Source organism: Primulina eburnea, chromosome 2 (assembly GCF_022965805.1).
Source record: "Primulina eburnea isolate SZY01 chromosome 2, ASM2296580v1, whole genome shotgun sequence".
In the NCBI taxonomy this organism is placed as follows: Eukaryota; Viridiplantae; Streptophyta; class Magnoliopsida; order Lamiales; family Gesneriaceae; genus Primulina; species Primulina eburnea.
This window is the reverse complement of record NC_133102.1, coordinates 5,525,541-5,545,502: the sequence shown is the minus strand read 5'-3', so window position 1 is coordinate 5,545,502 and position 19,962 is coordinate 5,525,541. Positions and strand designations below refer to the sequence as shown.

General features: G+C 38.0%; 1 non-coding gene across 1 annotated transcript; it reads left to right on the top strand.

The window, feature by feature from the left end:
* Positions 1–9,249: 9,249 nt before the first annotated feature.
* On the top strand, positions 9,250–9,355 carry LOC140824856 (small nucleolar RNA R71). The gene has a single exon (XR_012116475.1). It is a non-coding gene; the product is annotated as a small nucleolar RNA R71 (small nucleolar RNA).
* The last annotated feature ends 10,607 nt before the right edge of the window (positions 9,356–19,962 follow it).

Sequence of the window (19,962 nt, the reverse complement as noted above, 5' to 3'; positions counted from 1 at the left end):
GTAAATGAAATGCATGCATGCACAATGTAAACACAATTAAAACTAATGCAATAAACACGTAAAAACACCCCCTATCAACCCCCTCATACTAACCTTTTGCTTGCCCTCAAGCAAAACAGGTTAAAGCACGAGACTCTAAGTAAAAGACTCAAACAAAAACTAACCCACACAATTAAATGTCGATGGCGAGTTGACACGTTTATGCTCATGCCTCAGTTTACTTTCCCAATACCACTCATAATCAAGTCAAGTCGCAAACGAATACTCATTCTCATCTTCACATGAATATCGACACTAATTTGAACGTGTGTGTGTGTCATGATGGGTCTAGTCATTCGTACGTCAAATAGATCAATCATCAAATCATGCGTGTCACTCAATCAACACTTCAATACAAGTTTCACTAGCATGCATCCCCGTGTCCATTTATCACTAGCCATAAATTGAACTTTATTCAACTTTTAAGTGCAGATAAGGGTGTCGAAAAGAAGGAAAATAAGCTCAAGTGGCTAAAAGTTGGGAGTACACCGATCATTTTCATTGTGCAATCGTCAAGACTTATCGTCTGACTTTCCTCATCTCCTTACATCTCCAACTTTTAGCCTAGGAATAGAATTTCATTCCTTTTATTTCGGCTCCCCCTCACCTTACATCTCCAACTTTATTCTTTTTTTTTTTTTTTTTTTGAATGCACAATTTTCACACATGTACTCCCTAGGCTAAGAATATAATATGACTTTGGATTACAGCCGGTTGGGAGTATGATCTTTTAATTAGTGCATTGGAACGGAGGTAAATATAGAGTTCAAGGCAAATCAACTTTTCTCATTCAAGGTCCCAATTAGCGACTTATTTTCACGGGTTTACATGCTAAATCAACTCATAAATGATGTCTTTCAAGTTAACCACACAAAACCTTCAAATTTCGCCATTATTCCTACAAAATTCTAGTCCCCACACATGTGTGCTCAAAAAGTTCAAACGTGAGCCACAATTCATGTTTTAACAATCAAGAGTAACGTTCATGATATGACCCAATCAATACTTTGGTGTACTATCCATCCAACCTCATCATTGGCTCATAAATTATGTCTTCTCACCATAAACGACACAAAACATTGCAACAAATTAAACATAAAAATCTACCCACCCCCTCATACTAGAGTTGTGCAATGCCCTCATTGCACAAAACGAACAAACACTAACAACAAAACAACTCGTGAATGTAAATGCAAACACAGAAATGCAAACACAAATATGCAAACACAAATGCAGACTAAATAAGCAAGAAAGCTAATAAACATGCTAGATGGAAACAATGATAAGAAAGAAAAACAGCAAAGCGGTAAAGGAAAAAAATTGCGAAGTAGGGGAGACAGTAAACTCCCCTGATCAGTGCTCCTCCTCATCCTGGTCTGGTGGTTGCACTCCTGTGCCCTCCCCATGCTGAGAATAATCATACTGGAACTGGAATGGGGGAGGAGGTAGTGGAGATGGTGTGATGGTCGATGGGTCAACGCCCCCGTGCACCAGCAAAGAGCGCATCATAGAGTCAATGTGCGATAGGTGGTCCGTGACATACAAGTTAAACTGACTCTGATGTGCCTGGAAGACGAGATTCTCATCCATTTTGTCATTCTGCGTTCGCCTGCGGGGTTGTGGTGGGAGGCGTTGTGGTACGGCAGTGCTGGATCCACCCGCATCCTCCGCTCGAGAGGGAAAGTCCGCCCGTCTCTTTGCCCTCTTCCGCTGTTCGTCCTCCCGGAAAATTGGCTTCATCGGTTGAAGCCATTCCTCGTCGTCCCTGAAGTGCACCCCGGCCCGGGCACATAATTCGGAAATGATAGTCGGGAAGAATAGACCTATGTGGCTGTTGTGGGTGCTTAGAGTGATTTGCGAGTTGATAAGTTTCCCCACATCGATGTCATATCCTCGGTGCAACGCAAAAAGTAACACCGCACGCTCCTTTTGCACCTCGCTTTTGTGCGAGACAGGCATCATCCGCCGGGCCACAAACAAGTACCACAAGGCCATATCCGCCCTCAAGTATTTCTCATCGAAGCAGCTCGGTGATCCACCCAATGGTTTCCACATTGCACCCGGGTGGCACAAACTCTCGATAATCAGATTGTAGTCGGGACTAACCATCAGTGCCTGGAAAGCAGAGTCATCTACCTCGGCCGTTTCCAGGAGGGCGTTAATCGTGGTCGAATCGAACGGCACAAGCTTGCCCCTAACAAATGCCCTCCCATCAGTGCGCTCGACGGCATTGGCGTAGAATTCTCTAACTACCGATACCACTGCCGCTTTAGGTTGTTCACTAAATTTCTCCCATCCCCTTCTTTCTAAGTCCACCAAAGGTGGCAGATATCGATCCTCAAAAGTCCGACGAAATCCCCTCTCGGTGATGGGGTTTCGGTGAATTTTAGCGTGGTCATATCTAGCCCGAGCCTCCACACTCACAAAACGTGTTCTATCAAAAGCGGAAGACGAAGAAGAAGAGCCGAGGTTACCTTTTTGTCTTTTAGGAGCCATAGGAGTGGAAGGATGGAAGAGGAAGACGATGGCCGGAGCAAAGACCCGATTGATGAACTAGGCGTGTGTTCCTACGAAGAAGAGTCGCCTTGCCGAGGTTGGGAGAAGAAATCGCCCACCTGCACACAAAAATTGAAGGAGATAGTGAAGAAGAATTAGGGATTTTTTTTTTTTTTTTGGGGTTGGGGCGTGCAGAGAATGAAAGGGGGAAAGGGGATCTGCGACTTAAAAGGCAGTCGCGCTCGAGCGGTAAAAAGTTACCGCTCGAGCGCCGAGTCCTCAGGAAAAATTTTTGAGAGGCAGATGTTCGCGCTCGAGCGGTAAAATATTACCGCCCGAGCGCCACGCTCTCTGGACATTTGCATTCACTTCGCGCCCGAGCGGTAATAAATTACCGCCCGAGCGCCGAGTTCTCGGGACAAATCACATTTTTTTTTTAAACATAAAATGAAGAACAAGAAACGAGATGAACAAAAAATACGAATAAAGATGACAATAATTAAAATTGAATTAAATGCAAGATAAGAGAAAAAGAATAGTTCTCAATTTATAGTCGAGAGCTTGACTGTTGGTCCGTCTCAGTTCAGATGATCTTGGAACCGTGTGATTCCAAGTAGTGGCTCAACTGTGCCACCCAAGTAGTGCTTGAGGCGCTGGGCATTGACCGTGAATGTCCCGTCCTTCCCATCTTTCAATTCGATAGCTCCCGAAGGATAAACTTTAGAGATCACGAATGGACCGGACCATCGCGACTTCAATTTACCGGGAAACAAGCGCAACCGGGAGTTATAGAGCAGAACACTTTCACCCTCCTTAAATTCTCTCTCGATGATTCTCTTGTCATGAGCTTTTTTTGTTTTCTCCTTGTACGAAAGTGCAAGATCGTAAGCCAAATTCCGGAACTCCTCCAATTGGTCCAATTGAAGCAAACGCTGTTCACCTGCATCAGTAAAATTAAAGTTCAGCGCTTTTGTTGCCCAATATGCCCGATGCTCCAACTCGACAGGTAAATCACATGCTTTACCAAATAACAACCTATACGGTGTAGTGCCTATCGGTGTTTTGAAAGCAGTCCTATACGCCCAAAGAGCATCATCTAATCTCACCGACCAATCCTTCCTATTGACACCTACCACTTTCTCCAAAATTCGCTTAATCTCGCGATTCGACACTTCCACTTGACCACTCGTCTGTGGGTGATAAGGGGTAGAGATTTTATGTGTGACACCATATTTGCTCAAAAGTTTTTCAAAAAGTTTGTTGCAAAAATGAGTGCCACTATCACTAATGATTGCTCGTGGTGTTCCAAAACGGTTAAAAATGTTTTTCTTCAAAAATTTTAGAACCACTTGAGCATCATTAGTGGCGTATGCTTCCGCCTCTACCCACTTAGACACATAATCCACCGCCACCAAAATGTATTTTTTCGTGAAAGAACTGGGAAACGGTCCCATGAAATCTATCCCCCATACATCAAAAACCTCACACTCAATGATATTATTTAAAGGCATTTCGTGACGGTTAGAGATGTTACCTGACCGTTGGCATTTATCACAATGTAGCACATAAGAACGAGCATCTTTAAAGAGGGTTGGCCAATAAAAGCCACATTCGAGTACCTTAGATGCCGTTCTCGTTGGTCCAAAGTGACCACCTACCTCACGGTCATGGCAATGGTTGAGAATCTTATAAAACTCTTCCTCCGCAACACACCGTCTTATCATGGAATCTGCACAAATCTTAAACAAGAACGGTTCCTCCCAAAAATAGTATTTCACGTCAGAAAAGAATTTCTTTCGTTGGTGAAAAGATAGGTTCGGTGGAGGTGTGCCTGTGACAAGAAAATTAGCGAAATTCGCATACCATGGACAATTTCTCACCTCAAATAGTTGCTCATCGGGAACCAATCATCGATAGCATGATTAACAGAATCATTACAAATACATTCTAATCTAGACAAATGATCTGCAACCACATTCTCAACACCCTTCTTATCTTTTATTTCTAAATCAAATTCTTGCAACAATAGAATCCACCGAAGTAGGCGTGGTTTTGCATCTCTCTTAGCAAGTAAATGTTTTAGTGCAGAGTGGTCAGTGTAGACAATGACTTTAGACAAAACAAGATATGCATGAAACTTGTCAAGTGCAAACACTACTGCAAGTAACTCTTTTTCGGTGGTAGCATAATTCAATTGTGCCTCATCTAGAGTCTTACTTGCATAGTATATAGTGTGGAATACCTTGTTCTGTCTTTGGCCAAGGACAGCACCTACCGCAGTATCACTAGCATCGCACATGATCTCGAAGGGTAGATCCCAATCCGGTGATACCAAGACAGGAGCCGTCACCAAGCGCTCCTTCAACTTCTCGTATGCCTGCAAACAATCAGAATTAAAGTCAAATGGCACATCTTTCATAAGTAAGGAAGATAGAGGTTTGGAAACTTTAGAAAAATCTTTGATAAAACGCCGGTAAAAATCGGCGTGGCCTAGAAAACTTCTAACTCCCTTTATTGACGCCGGAGGTGGTAAGTTCTTAATCACTTCAACTTTCGCCTTGTCCACCTCGATTCCGTCCCCCGAAACCTTGTGCCCTAGGACAATTCCCTCTTGTACCATGAAGTGGCATTTTTCTCAATTAAGTACCAAGTTTGTCTCCTCACATCTCCTCAACACCACCGTCAGATTCTGCAAACAATCATCAAAAGAAGAGCCAAATATCGAGAAATCATCCATAAAAATTTCAAGGAAAGTTTCTATCATATCATGGAATATAGCGGTCATGCAACGTTGAAATGTGGCAGGGGCATTACAAAGGCCAAACGGCATGCGGCGAAAAGCAAAAGTGCCGTAAGGACAAGTGAAAGTGGTTTTCTCTTGGTCCTCCGGCGCAATCATAATTTGGTTGTACCCCGAATACCCATCCAAAAAGCAATAAAACTCATGACCTGCTAACCTCTCAAGCATCTGATCAATAAAGGGAAGGGGAAAGTGGTCTTCACGGGTGGCATCATTCAATTTTCTATAATCAATGCACACACGCCATCCCGTATGTAGTAGCCCGAATTCCAAATTGGGTAATTAACGGAGTAATGGTGATTAAGAAGGTTTAAGGTGTAATTTTGGCTATGGTCATGATCGGACGGACCGAAGAGGGTTCGGAAGCACCGAAGAGTTCGGACGATCCGAAGTGTAGTTCGGTGAATCCGATCATAGGTGTCAAGTGTTGATCGACACGTCATTTTCCGTGCATGTTCGGACGGTCCGAAGTGTATAATCGGAGGATCCGATCATGAGCTGTCAAGAGCCAATGGACACGTAGCGTTCGGACGTTCCGAAGTGTTGTTCGGAGGATCCGAACATGGCCTATAAATAGTGCTCGGATTTCTCATTTTTGACTTGCCAATTTCTTGAGTTTTCTCTAATTTTGGAGAGTTTGGAAGGTTTCTAGGGTTAGTTGTTGGTCGAGCGATAGCCAAGAGCTGCCAGGAGTAGTAGCGTAGCGGCGCCTGAGTTTCAAGGCAATCGACATCAAAGGGCTGTCGACGGATGAAGGTAAACCCTAAACCTTTGGTAGTACTAGGGAGTACTGGTTTTGCTAGTCGAGCATGGTAGTATTTATTGAGTATGCTTTTGATGCGTAGGCTTGTTCTAGACCTGATTAGCGGTGTTGCGTAAGGCTAGGCTTGCTGTGATAGAGGTACGAAAGTACTATCCGAGATATCCTGGTTGAGTATACATTCTTATATGTGTTGCATGATTATGTGGTGCATTGATATATGTCATATGATGCATGCTATTATGTCACGTTTATTACTGCATGTTGCATTTCATGTTGAGCCGTACCTCCTTCGAGATAGCCTTTACTGTTGAGCTGTATCTCTTTCGAGATAAGCTATATCTTGGGGCCGCTCAGCCCTGTCTTGTGGACGCATGGACACCGAGAGTACACAGTGGCCGACGGGTCGGGAGGGCTTCGGTGGTCCGGGACATTTTAGGTCCACGTCTGTCTTGTAGTGGATGCAGTGACCCAGAGGTTGGACCGCGCGGCACTATCCACTTGGCGCCTCTAGACTGAGCATTGTTGAGATCCTTTTGTGACTCCTGTTTCTTGACTACCCCGGTATCATGATCATAGCATGTGCATTTCATATAGGTTTGTATACTCATACTTTTGTACTGGGCGTTCTTATCGCTCACGTCCTCGGTTTTGTTTATTCTTGGACACCCCATTCCCACGGGGCAGGCCTCAGGTTGGACAGCTCAGGAGGAGCAGGAGGAGGACGTTGAGTATCTGGTTGGTTTAGTTTATCGGTATTGTTTTGATTCGATATGGTTGTATTGGATATTTTATTTTGAGTTATTCTAGACTTCGATTGGGTTGTATAATCGGTATTTTTGTTGACTTTTCCGCTGTTATCTCTGATTGTTGTTAATTAAGTTAGTTGCATGCTTAGTTCTTGCCTAGTAGGTGATTCTGGAACGGGTCACTACACCGTAACAGTCCTAGTGGGTATTAATTCATTATTTTCATTTGTGATAACAGTAATCCCACCTTTCTTTGGCACACATTGAACAGGACTTACCCATGTACTATCAGATATATGATAGATAATACCTGCATCGAGAAGCTTAATCGTTTCAGCTTTCACTACCTCTTGCATCTTAGGATTCAATCTTCGCTGAGGTTGCACAAGAGGTGAGTACTTCTCTTCCATCAAGATCTTGTGCATGCAGACTGACGGATTGATTCCTTTGATATCCGCCACCTTCCACGCAAATGCACCCTTGTGTGCTTTCAATACTTCCAACAGTTTGTCCTCCATCACATCTGTCAAAGCAGCAGAAACAATGACAGGTAAAGTGTTATTCTCACCTAAGTACACGTATATGAGGTGTGGAGGCAACGGCTTCAGCTCAAGTGTTGGGGGATCCTCGATGCTTGACCTTTGAGGGGTCAAATCTCTTCGTTCTCCTAGATCCTCTAGTCGCATCCTCATTGGCCTTCTCCATGGTTGGTTGGCATTAAAGTGTGCCACAATTTCGGCTCTTTCCTCATCCAATTCCTCTTCTCCCAATTCAGTATCGATAGTGGCCTCCAAAGGGTCCCTTAGAGCATCCTGCACATAGTTAGACGCAAGAGAGTCAAAAGCATCAATTCTAAAACAACTATCAGAATGCAGTGTGTGCTTAAGTGCATTAAACACATCAAAAGTAATCTCTTCGTCGCCCACTCTCAATCGCAACTTCCCTTCTTGCACATCAATTAGTGCTTTGCCAGTCGCAAGGAACGGTCTACCCAAAATCAGAGGCATCTCTTCATCCTCCTCCATATCGAGCACCACGAAGTCCGCAGGAAAGATAAACTTGTCCACTTTTACTAGCACATCCTCAATCACTCCGCGGGGGTACTTGACAGACCTGTCCGCCAGTTGTAAAGACATCCTCGTCGGCTTAGGCTCTCCTAATTCGAGTTTCCTGAAAACAGATAAGAGCATCAGATTAATACTTGCACCAAGATCACACAACGCTTTACGAAAAACAACATCACCAATCATGCAAGAGATAGAAAAGCTCCCTGGGTCTTTTAGCTTCGGTGGGATTTTGTTTTGCACCAAAGCAGAGCAACTCTCAGTCAAGTTCACTGTCATGTGATCCTCCAATTTTCGCTTGTTAGCTAAGATGTCCTTCAAGAATTTGGCATAACTAGGCATTTGCATTAAAGCATCGGCAAAAGGAATATTAATGTGTAATTTTTTAAATACCTCTAAAAACTTACCGAATTGTGCATCTAGTTTTGCCTTTTTTAATGCTGCAGGAAAAGGCGGGGGAATAACAATCTTAGGATGTGCCGTGGGTGCTGGTGTAGAGTTAGGTGACTTACCTTTTGACGCTTCAGCCTGCTCATCCGGTACTTGGCGTTTCTCTTTCTCTCTAGGCTCCAAAATCTTTCCACTCTTCAACTCAATGGCCTTTACTTGCTCTTTTGGATTAGTTTCGGTGTTGCTTGGCAAGGTGCCCGGCTCTCGACTTGCTATCATCTTGGCCAATTGTCCAATTTGATTCTCGAGCCCCTTTATTGATGCATCTTGGTTTTGGAGTCGAGTTTCAGTGGATGAGATAAACTTAGTCATCATTTGTTCCAAGTTTGACTTTTCTTCTCTAGGAGGATCGGATCTGTACATCGGTTGTTTCCCATATTTTTGTCCTCTCTGCGGCCTATTCTGATTGTTTTGACCGCCCCATGAGAAGTTGGGATGTTGCCTCCATCCCGGATTGTATGTATTCGAGTAAGGGTCATTCCGTGGACGGTTTTGGACTCCCACTTGATGTACAGGTGCTCCTTCGGGCACATAGAATGGATTATCATCTTGACAGTCTTCACATAGTGCTCACCTCCACATTTCTCACAGAATACCTCTTGCAAACGCATAGCCGTGCCACCCAAGTTCAAGCCATCTATTTTCCTGTTTAAAGCATCAAGTTGTGCAGTAATAGCAGAAAAATCAGTTACCTGGTGCACTCCTGCACTTCTCCGCTGGTTGTTTCTGTCAGATTGAGGATGATAACTGCTAGCAGCCATCTCCTCCAACAACTCATATCCTTCTTCCGCAGTCTTCCTCAACAGGTTCCCACACGCAGCAGCATCTATCATAGTACGGTTAGGAGTAAGCAAACCATAATAGAAGGTTTGAACGACTAACCCAAGTGGCAACTCGTGATGTGGGCATCTTCGTAATAGATCTTTGAAACGCTCCCATGCCTCATATAGTGACTCTTGATCGAACTGAGCAAATGTTGTGATGTCTGCCCGCAGCTTCATGGTCTTCGATGGAGGAAAGTATTTGATGAGAAACGCCTTCGCCATGTCCTCCCATGTAGCTATCGAACCTACATGTAAACAATTCAACCAAGCTTTAGCTTTATCACGCAAAGAGAAAGGAAATAAACGCAGTCTAACAGCATCATCAGAAACTCCATTAAATTTAAAAGTATCGCAAATCTCAAGAAAATCCGCGATGTGTGTGTTTGGATCGTCCACAGCAGTTCCTCCAAATTGGACGGTGTTCTGAATCATCTGGATAATGGCTGGTTTTATTTCGAATTGGTTTGCCCGCACAATCGGCCTCACAATGCTGGGGCGTGCACCATTCAAAGAAGGCTGGGCATACTCTAACATGGGTATGCGGCGTGGCATCTCAATTCGTCTCTCGTTTTGGCGCTCCGCCTCCTGCTCTGGCTCGTGCCTCTCCATCAGTTCCTTAAGTCTTTGCTGTTGTCTTCGCCTGCGGAAAGTCCTTTCAATTTCAGGGTCACACTCAAGCTCCAAGTCAAGTGACTTTGGCATGCACCGGAAGAGATATCTGAATTAAAATATGGAGTGTTAGTTCGGTAAAAATAAAATACACTAAAGAAAATAACTAAAAATATAATTGTAGATTAACAGTCCCCGGCAACGGCGCCAAAAACTTGATCGAGCAAAACTTGCACTATGAATTCCCCAAGAAAATATGATTTTGTATGCTCAAAATGTAATCGCAAGTGCACGATGTCAAGTAATAGTATAGTGTATATGAATACGAGTATCGTTCCACTGGAGACTGTATTTAACAATTATTATTTTAGTTATTAAAACTTTAGCGACGAAATTTGATTGTTTGTTTTATGACTAATAAAATTCAAGAAAATTTAATTAAACAAGATCAAAGATTAATTGATGAAATATGAATGCTAAATCAATGGATTAAATTTCAAATGATAAAAGAATTTGTTTGGAATTCTGGTTCACCTACCCCTTATTAATTTATTAATTCGTTCGGTTGTGTTCTACGCTTCCGACAGGATTTCCTATTCAATTGAACACACTCTCTCGAGCTATGTCAAACTAATTCACTCAATGAAGTAATTAAATGTCTTTAATTATTTATCAAGAATGAATCGCATTTCGATTAATGAAACCCCCTAGTTTTCGACCCTAAGGACTATGACTATCGGCACGTATCCAATTTCATATATCTATGCAAATTGTAGATCCGCGAATTACACCACTCGATCCTATCACTAGTTTTTCTCTCGAACTCACTCGTGATATAAAATAGTCGTTAAAGTTAGCTACGCTCAACGACACAATGAAAATCGTAGAATAATCAAGAATAAATCACAAACCGACATATAAATTAACCAACTAAAAGTTCGGGGTAGGATCCCCTTTAATCCCAACAAATAATTGAAGTTAGCTACTAGAATTCATAATTAAAATAAGCAAAACAATGTTTAAACAAAGGAAATTAAACTAGAAATACTAGGCGTGACGAAATCTGCGAAGAACGATGCCCGGAAACCGTTGAATCTTCAATCCAAGTGCAAAAGCTCTCCCAAAATTCTTTGTGCTCTCAAAATTATGTCCCCCCCCCCCCCTCCAAAGTCGGCCAAGAAGCTTTTCATATCATTCTCCTCTCAAAAAAAGGTAAGGAATCGCACACCACATCTTGCCAAAAATAGATGGCGCTCGGGCGGTAGAAAAGTACCGCTCGAGCGCCACACTCTCTGTAATTCTCCTCGGCATGTGTATCATTCGCGCTCGGGCGGTAGAAAACTACCGCTCGAGCGCCTACCTTTCTGTCGAAGCTCTTGAGTTGAGTGACATTCGAGCTCGGGCGGTAGAAAACTACCGCTCGAGCGCCGAGCTTTCTGATCGGACATTCACCTCCTGCGCTCGGGCGGTAGAAAACTACCGCTCGAGCGCGGGCCTTGCTGCACTTCATTCTCTTGTCTTGGCACTTGGCTCCGATTTTAGTTCTTCCGGTCATTTTCCCTACAAATTCATCACACACAAGTGAGACATAATCAAAAGCAATTAATTACTCTAAAATGAACAAAAAGTAAATGAAATGCATGCATGCACAATGTAAACACAATTAAAACTAATGCAATAAACACGTAAAAACACCCCCTATCAGAAACCAAAATCAAATTCAAAGACGAGGTTTTGGTCGAGGTCGAAATAGAGGTTGTGGTCGTGGACGTAGAAGTGGTCGTGGTCGCAGTCGCGGCCGTGGTTTTGAAAACAATCGAGGTAGTTACTTCTATAACTCATCTGAAAAGGGCATCGCGAACCACCCACTGAAAAGACATCATGAGAACATGAGTATTAATGAAAATTTAAAATGATCATTATATTGATGAAATTGAAATGTAATATATTTTATTTTTAATGTGCACATAAGCTAATATTTTATTGTATAATTATGATATGTCTTATATTTTTCAATAAATTACATATGTATTGTCAGTAATTTTTTTTATTGCATATATTTTTTTTGAGTTCAAATATGAAAACTGCTATGAACAAAGCTAAACAATGAACTAATCTAATGGAAGTTTGTATACCTGATAGTGGTACAACACACACTATTATCCGAAATAAAAGATATTTTTTGGAACTAAAACTAACAAAAACAATGGTGAATACAATATCAGCTCATGTATACTTGATTAAAGGTTGTGGTAAAGAATATTTTTGTTACCTAATGGTACAAAATTTCTGATAAATGATGATTTGTATTCACCACAATCGAAAAAAAAAATTGTTGAGTTTTAATGACATATATTCTCATGGTTATGATACTCAGACAATAAAGGAAGGAAATGAGAAATATATATTCTTACCACATATAAATCAGGAAAGAAATTTGTAGGTGAAAAACTACCAATTCTCCCTACTGGATTGCATTATACACATACAAGTCCAATTGAATCAAACATGATAGCTGATAATTCTTCAATATTAATCAACTGACATGATCGATTAGCACATTCTGGTTCAACAATGATGCAAAAATATATAGAAAATACACATTGGCATCCGCTGAAAGACCAGAAGATCTTTCAAGATAATAAGTTTCAATACAAAACATGTTCTCTTGAAAAACTTATTATAAGACCATCACCAGCTAAAATCCAAATTGAATCATTTGTGTTTCTTGAACGTATTCAGGATGGTATTTGTGGGCTAATTCATCCACCATGCGGACCATTTAGATATTTTATGGTATTGATTGATGCCTCCAGCAGATGCTCATATGTATATTTATTATCAACTCGAAATGTATCATTTGTGAGATTACTTGCTCAAATAATAAAACTGCGGAATCAATTTCCCGATCATACAATTAAAAAAATTAGACTTGGTAATGATGGTGAATTTACTTAACATACTTTCAATGGTTATTATAAGTCAATGAGAATCACGGTTGAGCATCATATTGCCCATGTACATACACAAAATTGATTAGTTGAATCATTGATTAAACGTCTACTGATTGCTAGACCAATGATTGTGAAAACAAAACTTTATGTTTCTACATGGGGGCGTGCAATTTTACATTATGCTGTATTAATTTGCATCAGACCAAGTACATATCATAAATACTCCTCATTGCAGCTTGCCTTTGGTAAAGAACCAGATATTTCTCTTCTGAGAATTCTTGGATGTATGGTATACGTGTCTATTGCACTGCCTCAATGAACAAAAATGGGACCTCAAAGAAAAATCGGAATTTATGTTGGTTATGATAGTACATCAATAATTCGATATCTTGAACCTCAGACAGACGACGTGTTTACAACACGTTTTGCTGATCGTCATTTTAATGAAGAAATCTTCCCAATTTTAGGGGGAGAAAAGAAATATATAGGAAAAAAAATTATATGGTATGCATCATCATTGTTATATTTGGATCCAAGAACTAAACAATGTTAAAATAATGTATAGCAAATTATGCACTTGCAAAGAATAACAAATCAAATACCAGATGCATTTGCAAACACAAAAGAGGTAACTAAATCATATATAAATGTTGTAAATGCCCCTACTCGAATTTAAATTCTAAAGAAACAAATTGAAAACACTCATGATGTCATTAAACGCTTGAAGCATGAATGACCAATCGGTTCTAAGGATAAAAATTCTCGAAAAAGAAAAAGTATAGAGAAACACGATAATCACAAAATAGAGAATAATATTCCGATAAAAATACATTACGTCATTTTGATAAAAAAAAATTATGTGAGAACCATTAACTGATGAGAATCGTGAAATCTCTATCAATTATATTAATACTGGAAAAATATGGAACCGAAAAAATATAAAAGAAATCGATGAGATATTTTCTTCCAATGTGTCATTTGACATCATAAATGACAATGAAGATCATGAACCAAAATCTTTGGTTAATGTAAAAATCGACAGGACTGGATAAAATGGAAAGACGTCATCCATGTTGAATTGGATTCGCTAAATAAACGTAACATTTTTTGATCTATATTCCTTCCACCTGAAGGTGTAAAACCTGTTGTGTACAAATGAGTTTTTATTCGAATGCGAAATAAGAAAAATGAAATAGTAAGATATAAAGATCGACTTGTTGCACAAGGTTTTTCTCAAAGGCCTGGAATTGATTATGAAGAAACGTATTCTCCTGTTGTGAATACAACTATGTTTCGTTATTTAATTAGTTTGACGATATCTGAAAGTTTAGAAATTTATATTATTGATGTTGTCACAGCTTACTTATACAAATCACTCGATAGTAATAAATCTTTGAAGGATTTAAGATGCCTCAAACACAAAGTTCAAAACTCAGACAATGTTATTTTGTGATATTGCAAAGATCATTATATGAGTTAAATCAATTCGGTCGAATGTGGCATAATCGGCTAAGTGAACATTTAATGAAAAAGGGATATGTAAACAATTCAATATGTCCTTGCATTTTCATTAAGAAAACAACATCCAGATGCGTAATTATTACTGTATATTTGATGATTTAAACATCATTGGAACGAACAAGGAAATTCAAGATGTTGTGTTGTACTTGAAGGAATAATTTGAAATGGAAGACCTTGGAAAAACAAAGTATTGTCTGAGTTGCAAATTGAACAAAAAGAATGTGAAAAATTTGTTTACCAGTCAAATTATACAGAAAATGGCCTTAAATGTTTTAATATGGATAAATCAAGTCATTTAAGTACTTCAATGGTTGTTAGATCATTAAACATAGAAAAAGATTCATTTCGTCCATTTGAATATGATGAAGTTATTCTTGGTTCAGAAGTACCATATCTAAATGTTATTGTGCCCTTATATATATTGTGTAAGGCCCGAGATGTTATTACAGTAATTTGAGATTAATCTGAAATGATTATAGACAGAACGGATTAGCTGGAGAAAAGTAATGCCAAGATTTTAAGTTGATAAAATGAGATTGTGTAAGAGGGCATGCGAAGCGAGACCGCACCTGCAGTTGAAGAAGGACCGCACCCGCGGTCGATATTAATGAAATTGTGAAGAGGAGGCCGAAGCCTCACCGCACCCGCGGTGTTAACAGGGACCGCCCCCGCGGTGCAGTACCGCACCCGCGGTCTTGACATGTACCGCACCCGCGGTCATGCAATTTCAGAAAAGATAAGATTGTCGAACCATGAGCGCACCCGTGGTCTTACACCTACCGCACCTGCGGTGCGACGTGTTGTGCGAAAATGAGGACACCTCATGACATGCATGCACTGATATATATTGATGATAATTCCTTCGAAAATCATTCAGCAGAAATTGAAAAGGGTCTGAAGAAGAAATCCGTCCGTCTGATTTTGAATCCGACTTCGATATCGAGTTCCTAGCGACGTAGGCTACAACTGGACGTAAGTTTTACTACGTTTTGACATGCTTTGAAATTATGGTATTGTCAGAATTGAATGGAACTCATATATATTGTTCTTGACATGTTAGACAGCGTAGAATCGAAGTCAGATTTAGAAACGGACTGAATATGAACTTGTTATGATTTCAGAATAAGATTGAATAAGAATTGATATCCAGATTGAGTGGTTATCGATTATGAGATATTAGAATTGATATCTGACTGATATGATAGGGCTGGATATATTAAGATTATGATGTTATGTTATTGAAACAGAATTTGATTGAATTCTGTTTATATCCAGTATTAATTGAGTGGTGTATTGATACCAAACCCTCGATATTGTTATTGTCAGATCGATATTGACAGGTTTTGAGTTCGAGACTTCGACAGAGTCAGAGTATCAGGAAGAAAGGTATAAATTAATGTTGAGTTGGGATTGCACAACTCGAGTGAGGTTTGACTCGAGTTTCCCTAAATCACATACTTAGTTTATTACATTGATTCTTGTAATTGATGAGATTGATGATTGCAGTCTATTGATTTATAGCCACTGCATGTAATGACTGCTGATTCGCTAGTCATTGACTGATTTGCTTAGATAGTGACTGTATGTATTGATTACTGAGTCGTTGAGTCAGAGGCTGATTCGCCTAGTCACCGGCTGATTCGTCGGGTTATTGACTGATTCGTCTTATTATAGGCTGATTCGCCTAGTCACCGGCTGATTCGTCGGGTCATAGACTGATTCGTCTAAACCTAAGCTGATTCGCTTAATTACAGGCTGATTCGTCTGGTTATTGGCTGATTCGCCTAATTACTGGCTGATTCGTCAGGTTATTGACTGAGTCGTCAATTCGGCGGCTGATTCGCCCAGACACTGGAGATATTAATTATATCGATGCCGTTTAGGGATTGATTCATTCCTATCGACTGAGATTCGATATAATTCCTATATCCAGACATCGGGATCCCTAGGATAGAGTTGAGTCGAGTCTGAGACGACGCGTCAGTGGAGTCGAGTCTGATGACGACGCGTCGGTTGAGTTGAGTCTGATATGACCTGTTGATTTACATTGGTTATGCCATTCATGATTATTGAATGTTTGATATTGATTTATGTATTCTGATTTGATACAGGTTAAGAATATGTCTTATATATGCTTTCGTATATGCTTTTATATGATTGCATGTTTACATTGTTTATACTGGGATATTTATATCTCACCGGAGTTATCCGGCTGTTGTCTTGTTTTGTATGTGTGCATGACAACAGGTGGGGCTGGATCAGGGTCAAGAAGAGGATGAGAGATGACGAGTTTAGCGTGGTGATTCCGGACTTGGTAGAGATAGGGTTAGACACTTGATATTAGTTGTTAAACCCTAGTTGAATAAATGTATGTTGTACATGACTTGTACTTTTATACTGAGATGTATATTCATGTTTAATATGTAATTTGAGTAAATTACATTACGTTTCCGCTTTGTATTTGAAAAAAAAAAATTAGACCCTGTTTTATAATTGATTAATTAGTCCCAAATATGATTAAGAACTTGATTAGCGTCCGGGTCCCCACATATTGCAAATTGTACAAGACCTGATATATCTTTTGCTGTAAATTTATTGGCAAGATTTAGCACATATATAACAAAGAGACACTGGAACGGAACTAAACATATATTCTGTTATCTACGAGGAACGACAAACTTGATATTTTTGTATTCAAAATATATCAATCAAAGCATAATTGGTTATGCTAATGCTGGGTATTTATCTAATCCACACAATATACGTTCTTAAACTGGATATATATTTACTCGTGGAGGCAGTGCAATTTCTTGGCGTTCACATAAACAAACACTTGTAACAACTTCATCAAATCACGCCGAGATTATTGCACTACATGAAGCAAGTCGTGAATATGTGTGGCTAAAATCAATTACCGAACACATACAAATCTCATGTGGATTATCATTCGACAAGAAGCATGTGACACTATATGAAGATAATGCTACATGTGTTACTCAAATGAAAGAATGATACATAAAAATCGATTGAACTAAACATATTTCTCATAAGTTCTTCGTATTCACCCAAGAGCTGGAGAAGAATAAAGATATTGATATTCGTCACATTTAGTCAAGTGAAACCTCATCAGATGTCTTCATAAAGGAGCTTCCTACAACAATATTCAAAAAACATATATACAATATTGGTATGCACAATCTACAAAATTTGTGAAGAAATCGTTTGTGTTAACATGATAGGGAGTTTACGTGACTGCATTCTTTTTTCCTTACTATAGTTTTTATCTTAATGGATTTTTCCTAGTAAGATTTTTAACGAGGCAATATAAAAACACATAATGAAGACAATCATTGTATCACGATCATCTTCACAAAAGAGAGTGTTGAAAGTAAGAGATTGAGTGTTGAAAAAAGAGTTGTAAATATTGAAAATTGGTGTGTTATGATGTATGTAATTATGTATATATTTTTGAATAATTTCCAAAGAAATTCTATAAATAGATATCTCAATATGTGAAGAAAAACATAATTGAGTAAACAAAATTTTATAAAGTGTATAATTTAATATATTTGTGAGTTTGAAATTTTTATTTTTTGCCGTAGATTTTTATTTTTAACAAAAATGATATTTATTTATTTATGATTTATTATATAAATACTAGGTGTCGACGTGGCAATTGAGATTGCTGGCTTAACCGTGTGTCGACCGATGTTCTAAAATTGCTTACTGGACCCGTTCCACGGAAGTCCAGTCAAAGTATAGCATCAGCAGTTCCAAGTTCTTTTTCTTCATGATTTTATATTTTTTGAAGTGAAATACTGACAACAAAATATTGAAATTAATTATGAACTAGATAAAGTATATGAGATGATTAAGTAGATATAAAATCAATGTTTTGACATGGTTATATTACTTGATGGTAAAAAAATGGCAAAAACTTGTGTGAGACGGTCTCACGGGTCATATTTGTGAGATGGATCTCTTATTTGGGTCATCCATGAAAATATATTACTTTTTACGCTAAAAATATTATTTTTTATTGTGAATATGGGTAGGGTTGACTCGTCTCACATAAGACCTACTCGTAAAAAAAATACTATTTTTATTATATTTAATTAGTTGTTTCAAATATTTAAATTTTGAATGACAAATTTTAAAATGATTAAAATGAAAATATATAATTATTCATAAATATGTACTCATATATTTAGTGAAATGTATTTAATTCAGAGTTTTGATGATTTTTAATGATTTTTTAGATGATATAATTTGATAGATTTTATTGACTTTTACAGAATTTAACAGATTTATAAAAAGATTTATGTGAATCATTGTAAATGTTTTTGCAATATTTTTATAGATTTTGTTTTATAGAATCCTATAAATTTTTTTATTTAATTATAACATATTATTTTTATTAATTTTCTAAAATAATAATTATTTTACATAGATAATATATTACGTTTGAAATATTTTTTAAAAATTTATTATTAAATAAATTTAATTATTTAATTGAAAATTTGAATACATACTTTCATAGAGTTTTTAGAAATAAATGTTACCATTTTACTCTTTATAACTCTATAAAAATTTATTTTGAATATCATTATATGATAAAGTATTCAAAATTTTGCTTGAATACGTATAGATTTTTAAAATCTATAAAAATCTTTAAATTTCATACTTTTAATACACCCCTTTAGATGCATTTTATATACAGGAAAAAATTGAATTATATGCAACAAGTAATGACTTAAAAATATTGTGTAATAAGCAACCTTTCAATTTAATAATAGATTATAATTAAAATAATAATCCATTAAGTTAGAAGAGATACCATAAGAAGAGAAGACGTATTGTGAGACGGTTCCACATATTTTTATTCGTGAGACGAATCAACTCGGCATATATGTACATTAAAAGTTAATATTTTTTCATGGGTAACTCAAATAGAATATCCGTCTCACAAAATTGATATGTGTAACCGTCTCACGGTAGCTTTTGAATTTATATTAATATTTATATATGTGTAATATTTCATTGGGTATTTATTAAACATATAAAACATTGCTAATTTAATAATTATATAAATTGTAAAAAATAAAAAGAATACAATCATTTTGGTCCAATTTAACCCAACTTATTTATGAACTGTAACCCAAGTTAGCTTTTTTATTTTATATATCTATCATATTAAGCTGGCTCTTCTTCCATTGACACATATCAATCTCATGTACCACCATGTGTTAATTATTTTTATAATTCTTAATTTTGATTGCGTTGTCTAAATTAAGATCATATTTTCATTATAAAAATCTTTCAAATATGACAAAAACTTATGTGAAACGATCTCTGGGTCGTATTTGTGAGACAAATATCTTATTTAGGTCATCCATAAAAAATATTACTTTTTATGCTAAAAGTATTATGTTTTTATTGTGAATATCGATATGGTTGACACGTCTCACAGATTAAGACCCGTGAGACAGTCTCACATGATACCCACCCTTCAAACATAACCATCCACGACGATTCGTTTTCAATTTTATGGAAAACCCAACCAAACCACACTGTCATCACCTCTACATTTTTAAATAATATTCAATTCTGTTTAAATTAATGGATTTGAAAAAATAATTACGAGAGTTTTCAAGTGACATTTATTATAAAACATATTTGAAATGGAGAATAATTAC